The sequence below is a fragment of the Bos grunniens genome, chromosome 28 (assembly GCF_055505025.1).
Source record: "Bos grunniens cultivar Pamir isolate PY7600 chromosome 28, Bosgru_T2T1.0, whole genome shotgun sequence".
NCBI classification, from domain to species: domain Eukaryota; kingdom Metazoa; phylum Chordata; class Mammalia; order Artiodactyla; family Bovidae; genus Bos; species Bos grunniens.
This window is the reverse complement of record NC_141192.1, coordinates 10,567,593-10,575,180: the sequence shown is the minus strand read 5'-3', so window position 1 is coordinate 10,575,180 and position 7,588 is coordinate 10,567,593. Positions and strand designations below refer to the sequence as shown.

Below are 7,588 nucleotides of genomic sequence, written 5' to 3'. Positions count from 1 at the left end.
GTCCAAATATACATATATTTATACACATATATCTTATATATGCATAATTAAGATAAACAATAATTCTACTTTTAAATTTTATTAATTTTTCCTTAAATTGCAGGAAAATAATCTTTCCATTAATAATGCTGAGCTAAAAGGTTAAGCATTTAGAAGAAAAATGAAATTAGATTCTTTTAGTTATATATCAAAATCAAAATCAGAAGAAAATGTTAAGTAATGATTTATGCAGTCTTAGAAGGGACAAGAGCAATCTAAGACCGTCAGAGAGTGCAGCGAGATGCAAGAAGGAGTAGTATCCAGGCTAGTTGACTCTGAAGGGTGGCGAGGGAAAAGGATTAGCCATGCCGTCTTTAAATATATACAGTACCATGTGTAAAATAGATAGCTAGCAGGAAGCTTCTGAATAACATAGGCAGGCTAGCCTGATGCTCCGTGATGACCTAGAGGGGTGGAATGGGGGGAGGGAGGCTCAACAGGAAGTGGGTATATGTATATATATGGCTGATTCACATTGTTGTACAGCAGAAACTGATACAACATTGTAGAGCAATTATTCTCCAATTTTTTAAAAGAATAAATAAAAATAAAAACAAATTGGAGAAAAAGAAAAGGTGATCCACACCACAAAAGCCACAGTGGCCATTGATCCCTGCAATCAGGCTGTGTTAGTCAATAGGACCATAATCATTTCAGGACAGCTAGGCATGGACTCTGCAGGTAGACAGCTTGTGCCAGGAGAGTGGCAGAAAGAGCTAAACAACCTCTCACAAACATGGGTAAAATTCTGAGAGTAGCGGGCTGTGACTTCACAAATGTGGTAAAAACACCTGTTTTGCTGGCTGACATAAATGACTTCAATACTGTCAGTGATATTTACAAACAAGATTTTCAGAGTAGCAGGTTGCTGCTTTGCCAAAAGGAGGCCGGGTTGAGACTGAAGCAGTAGCTGTGCAAGGACCTCTCCTGACAGCATCACTCTAAGTGGGTCCAGTGTCATTTCAGTTCAGTTCAGTCGCTCAGTCGTGTCCGACTCTTTGCGACCCCATGAATTGCAGCATGCCAGGCCTCTCTGTCCATCACCAACTCCCAGAGTTCACTCAAACTCACGTCCATCGAGTCCGTGATACCATCCAGCCATCTCATCCTCTGTCGTCCCCTTCTCCTCCTGCCCACAATCCCTCCCAGCATCAGGATCTTTTCCAATGAGTCAACTCTTCGCATGAGGTGCCCAAAGTACTGGAGTTTCAGCTTTAGCATCATTCCTTCCAAAGAACACCCAGGACTGATCTCCTTTAGAATGACACTGATCTCCAGTGTCATTTAGTCTGGAATTTAAATAAGATTTTTTAATTAATGTTTTCATTTTTACAATCTTTGTTGGAAAGTGTAAGGTTGACTGAAACATCTGAAATGACTATGGAAATTCCATTTAATAAGGAGAATTGAACATGAATTGAAGATTAATGATGAATCTAGTTACTAATGTTATAAATTATACTTTTAGAACACTTATATTACTGGATGTGGGAAAACAGACATACATTACATAATTCTCAGAAACACAAAAGTAAAGGGAAATAACATGTAGGAAAGATGAGTTACTACTATTCCTGCGAAATAAAGAGCACATCTAATTCAATCAAATCCTATTAATTTAATGATGTGAAATACTGAGTTCTCATGTCAGATATATGATTCTGCTTTTACTTGAGGAAAATTAAAGCTTTTAAGTTTGAATGAAAAACGTAAAGAAAAAAACTGTACTAAATTTTATATAGATAGTATTTTTCTAATGGAAATAAAATAGCATCCAGATTTTAAAAAAATAAGACTATCAGAGACAAAAACCCAAATAAAATATTGATAAATCTGCATAAAAAATTAGTATGTAAGTAGAAAAAATAAGTGAAAATTAAAAGAGAAAATTCATAAAAGAAGAAATAATGATGGCCAATAGTATGGAACCATGAAAAAATGCACAATTTGAGTAGTAATTAAAGAAACTCATATTAAATAGTAACAAGTATCCAAAAATCTATAAGCTATAGTTAAAGCTATTTTCAGAGGAAAATATGTCTTACTTTTGCCATTAAAAATTTTAAAACCATAAAAATATGAACTGAAAATAATTGAACAGTTTATCATTTTGAAACAAATGTTAAAAATAACAAAAAAAATAAAGGACAAAACAAATAAATATAAAAGTGAAATTAATGAAATATTTTAAAAATAAAAGAAATGATAAATTAACCAGGAAACCAAACATTTTAAAGTCAAATAAGAAAAATGTATCCTGATAAATCTATATAAGAAAAAAAAGACAAAAGATTAACAAGCAGAGCGGTAGAGATAAGAAAGATTCTGTAACCACAAACACAAAAAAAATGAAAAGAACTTTAAAGCAATACATTCATGTCCTTTCAGGTACTAGTCATAATTAAACAGGACGAGGATGAAGGGAATTTGGCATCTCAGCTCAGCCCTCCCTCACTTTAACTTCGTGGCCTGGGGTCAGATTTGATGTCCTTGCCCTGGGGCTCCGCGTGGTTACAGCTCCTGGTCAGGGAGGAGGAAAGGGGCACTGCTTTCTCTCTAATCTGGAATTCTGCCCAGAGCCCTAGGGAATTGGTCCAGGGTGCTCACAGTGAATGTGGTCTTAAGCCGGTGAGTCCAGGGTGCTGGAGACACATGTGGGCGTGGGGTATCTGGATCTGGCCCTGCAGGTAGGGGCTTTTAGGGAAAGGCATTCCAAGAGAGTGGAGCAACCAGGGGGAAGGGGAAGAGAGGGAAGCAGGATCATGTGAAGTCTCAAAGTTCTCACAGAACCCCCCCTCTCACCTGGCTGCCTTGTGATCTTTGTTTGCTGACCCTGTCTTACAGATGCCAGCAGAGGGCAGCAGGAAGCCTCAGCTCCTGGGGCACAAAGTCACGGAACCCCATTACTTGAGAAAGGAGGCTGTGCCCAGAGCCATATTCCAAAACCAATCTGGCTACTTCTCTTTTGGATCCAGCTTGAAGCTGAGTCAAGCTCCAGAGAAGGGAATCGGATCACATGTTTTGGGGGAGGATTTAGAGTCAGTCATTCACGTGTTTGATTATGTGTTCAACCTTATTGAGTGTGCATGTGACTTCTTGGGCTTCCCTGATAGATGAGCTGGTAAAGAATCCGCCTGCAATAGAGGAGACCTGGGTTCAATCCCTGGGTTGGAAAGATCCCCTGGATAAGGAAAAGGCTACCCACACCAGTATTCTGGCCTGGAGAATTCCATGGACTGTAGAGTCAATGGGGTCGCAAAGAGCCGGACACAACTGAGTGAGTCCTTTTCTAGGCCTTGGAACTACAGAGGTGAGTGGTAGTGTGGTAATACAAGAGCAGCTAGGGGCTCCCAGCACACAACTTGCAGCCACTTGCGGACCCTTCAGTCCATAACCAAGCACCTACACTCCTCACCCAGAGCCTCTGGAACCACCCAAAGCCAGTGGTCCTCAGCAGGGGGAGTGTGGAGAGCAGCTTGGACACAGGCTGGGGGCAGGGCAGAGGCTGAGCCCCTTAACAACAGGATGCCCAGAACTTCAAGCACTGAGTCTATTGGTTTTTGTATAGACACACACACACACACACACACACACACACACACACACACACAAATACATATGAACACTCCTCAATCTGAATACACGCTGTTTCCCAGGCAGAGTGTCACTTGCCCAGGGCCTCAACTTCTGTGACACTCCCCAGGGCAGTTCCAGGCCCCTCCCTGATGTCCAGGAAGATCCTGGAAATGCACAGGGAGGGATTTCGGTCAGCAGCTGCTTTTTATCAGTGGGGCATCAATCAGTTGAAGGAGATTATTTGGGGGTCTATCAATACAAAGTAAAGCAGGACCCTCTTTACTTCATGAAGGGTCTACAAGGAAAGGGGAAGTCTGGCTTCCTGGCTCGAGGCCTCCTGCAAAAGTGAGAGGGAGGCAGAAGGCAGCAATCGTGATGCTGTTTCGTGGGACAGTTGTTTCCCAAACTGACCAAACACACTTGGTCACCTCCGGGTCTCATAAAGGTAACACATTTCCGTGATTTTGGTTCACTGGATGCAGAGCAGAGCTGACAGCCTGTGACTTTGTCAAGCATTCCAGGCAATTCTGCAGGTCGCTGCTCTAAGCACTGTGGTTACCAGGACAGGGCAGGCTGGATTTGGGGTCGGTGGCAGCTGGCTCAGCCAGAGGCGTTTGTTAGGCTAAAGAATGGTTATTTGCATGTCACTTCCTTAGAGCGTGACACTTGCATTTGCCTGGACAAACCACGGGTCCGGGTCTCCTCTTCACCAGGTTGCCCCCCCCCCCCCAGGGCTCCCCTTCCAGGTGGAGCCCTGCACTGAGCTCCTCCTCTCCTCCCAGCACCCCACCAGACACTGAGGGTTACAAGGACAACATCGATTTTCAAAGTCTGCTTCCTGACATCTCCAGCCCACGCTCCATGATAATAAACAATCCCTTCCTGGTTAACAAGAAAAAAAAATCGCTGATTCCTGGGAGGTTCTAAAGCACAGTTCAGTTACATAATAATGAGCAAACAACCTTGACAGCAGTGAGCAAACTGTGACCCCTGGTGCCAGCCACAGAGAAGGGAGGCAGGCTGGTCCTGAGCAGGAAGGGGATTTGAGGAGAGTGAAAGCTAGGCCTTCAACTGGTACCCCAGACCCCTATCCTTTGGTTTGGACATGGCTAAAAGTGAGAACCTGCCTCTTGAGAAACCTATATGCAGGTCAGGAAGCAACAGTTAGAACTGGACATGGAACAACAGACTGGTTCCAAACAGGAAAAGGAGTACGTCAAGGCTGTATATTGTCAACCTGCTTATTTAACTTATAGGCAGAGTACATCATGAGAAACGCTGTGCTGGAAGAAGCACAAGCTGGAATCAAGATTGCTGAGAGAAATATCAATAACCTCAGATATGCAGATGACACCACCCTTATGCAGAAAGTGAAGAGGAACTAAAAAGCCTCTTGATGAAAGTGAAAGACGAGAGTGAAAAAGTTGGCTTAAAACTCAACATTCAGAAAACGAAGATCTTGGCATCTGGTCCCATCACTTCATGGGAAATAGATGGGGAAACAGTGGAAACAGTGTCAGACTTTATTTTGGGGGGCTCCAAAATCACTGCAGATGGTGATTGCAGCCATGAAATTAAAAGACACTTACTCCTTGGAAGGAAAGTTATGACCAACCTAGACAGCCTATTCAAAAGCAGAGACATTACTTTGCCAACAAATGTCTGTCTAGTCAAGGCTATGGTTTTTCCAGTGGTCATGTATGAATGTGAAGAAAGCTGGACTGTGAAGAAAGCTGAGTGCTGAAGAATTGATGCTTTTGAACTGTGGTGTTGGAGAAGACTCTTGAGAGTCCCTTGGACTGCAAGGAGATCCAACCAGTCCATCCTAAAGGAGATCAATCCTGGGTATTCATTGGAAGGACTGATGCTAAAGCTGAAACTCCAATACTTTGACCACCTCATGTGAAGAGTTGACTCATTGGAAAAGACCCTGATGCTGGGAGGGATTGGGCGCAAGAGGAGAAGGGGATGACAGAGGACGAGATGGCTGGATGGCATCACCGACTCGATGGACATGAGTTTGAGTAGACTCCGGGAGTTGGTGATGGACAGGGAGGCCTGGCATGCTATGTGTGTTCATGGGGTCGCAAAGAGTCAGACACGACTGAGCGACTGAACTGAACTGAACTGAACTGAAAAGTGAGAACAGCAAAGCTGGAAGATTCCAAACAAAGACTTGCAAGGTCTTGCTGTTCTAGGATCCAGAATCCAGGCTGGAGCCTGGGCTTGAATGCTGCAAGTTTTGGCAGTTATATTCATTCTGGTCCAGGAATGAAGCCTGTATCTATACTTTCACAGGAGAGAGTTGACTTTCAGACATAATTTAAACTCAGAGTCCACGTCTTAAGAGCAGGGAGTATTTGCTATTCTAACTCACTCAGAATGACTTTCTATGAACCTGAGAACTGGTGATAAGTTGTTCAGGGCACAATTGGTTTGGAAAAAATTGTCAGGTAACAAAACTGGAAGACACTCCTTGGATCCTGCAGCGTTGCCCCTGAGATGGGCCCTGCCGGGGTCCAGCCCGGGCTGACCCAGGGTATTCGAAGGAGAGACGGCATAGGCGACCTATTTATTTAAATATTTATCAAAGATATAAAGAGTAATAGAATGAGGATAGCTCAGTAGGAAAATTCAGTGGAGAAAAGAGGCTGAGTAGCTCGGTTTACGTGGGAGACCAATAAAACTTCAAGACAAGAAGTTTGCACCACTTACGTAGGCCGCCAGCGTCTTTCCAGTCTCCCGAAGGAGAGGAGACGCTGAGGCCTCCCCGGTCGGATCTTAGAAGCCCAGGCATAATTAGTAAGCATGGCGGGTTCCATGCTCCAGATGGAGACTCAGCCAGAATTTGAGAGAGAGAGCGACATGGGGAGACCAAGTTTTGGTGAACAAGGCCCGCACTTTATTTTTCAAAGTAGTTTTTATACCTTAAGTTATGCATAGAGGATAATGGGGGAAGGGGTGGAGTCATGCAAGGACAGCAGTTCCTGGTCCTAATTGAAGCCAGGCTTTCAAACTTATCATATGCAAATATGCAAAAGTTCAGGTGATTTACATCATCTTCTGGCCAGGAGGCCTGTTAACATTTTAAGAAAATTATTTTTCTCTAAAGGTGATTATTCTAAAGTCAGGCGCCAGCCTCCAAAAAGCATTGGATAGAGTTGCATTCCTACAGGGCAAAGGTGAGGTGGGCTCAATCAAGAAAAGAATTAACTCAAGGATCCAAGCTTACAAACATTGAGGCTACTACTTACATTTCTATACACCCATTATATCAATCAATACACTGCCAAGGACACAGTAGGTAAGGAGTATGGAGACTTAGCAGCAAACATTGGCCCAATAAGTGAAAATCCCTTCACCAATACAATTTCTAATCAATCTTTTAACTACTCAAAGGAATCTGTGTTTAGACCGTTTAGAACATCTCCTGCCTCTCACAGTTGGGAGGCTCTGAACAATCACATGTGGCTGGAAAAACCTATTCAGGCAGGCTAGAGGATTTCCAAAGGAGTTTATAGGTTGAAACACTGTCACGCCCAGGAATTATTAACTGGAGCTGTAAGCTAACTCTTTGTTCAGAGAGAGGTAGTGGGGGACAGCCCCCCATAAAGTCAGAGGTGTAGGTGAAAGCACAAAGCAGAAAGTAGGCAGACTCTGGTTTTGGGGGTAGATGCTTGAGAATTTCCAGGGGGACTCCTGAGGCTCGATCCCGCCTTTGCGTATGCCGAGCCTCCTTCCTCATGACTTTTGCCATGGGTGGAGCGCCTCACGCTGGCTCCCAGCAGTGATAGAATTCTAGTTGAGCTATTCCAGATCCTGAAAGATGATGCTGTGGAAAGTGCTGCACTCAATATGCAATATGCACTCAATATGCAATATGCTGGCTCCCGGCAGGGGCCTGTAGGTCTGAAACTGTATGTGATTGTAGATTCATCCAGCTTTAAAAAGGAGAAGCCATTACAGATCAATT

At 43.5% G+C, this 7,588-nt stretch overlaps 1 pseudogene; it reads left to right on the top strand.

Moving 5' to 3' along the window:
• Positions 1–344: 344 nt before the first annotated feature.
• Positions 345–1,322, top strand: LOC147342826 (2-iminobutanoate/2-iminopropanoate deaminase pseudogene; annotated as a pseudogene).
• The last annotated feature ends 6,266 nt before the right edge of the window (positions 1,323–7,588 follow it).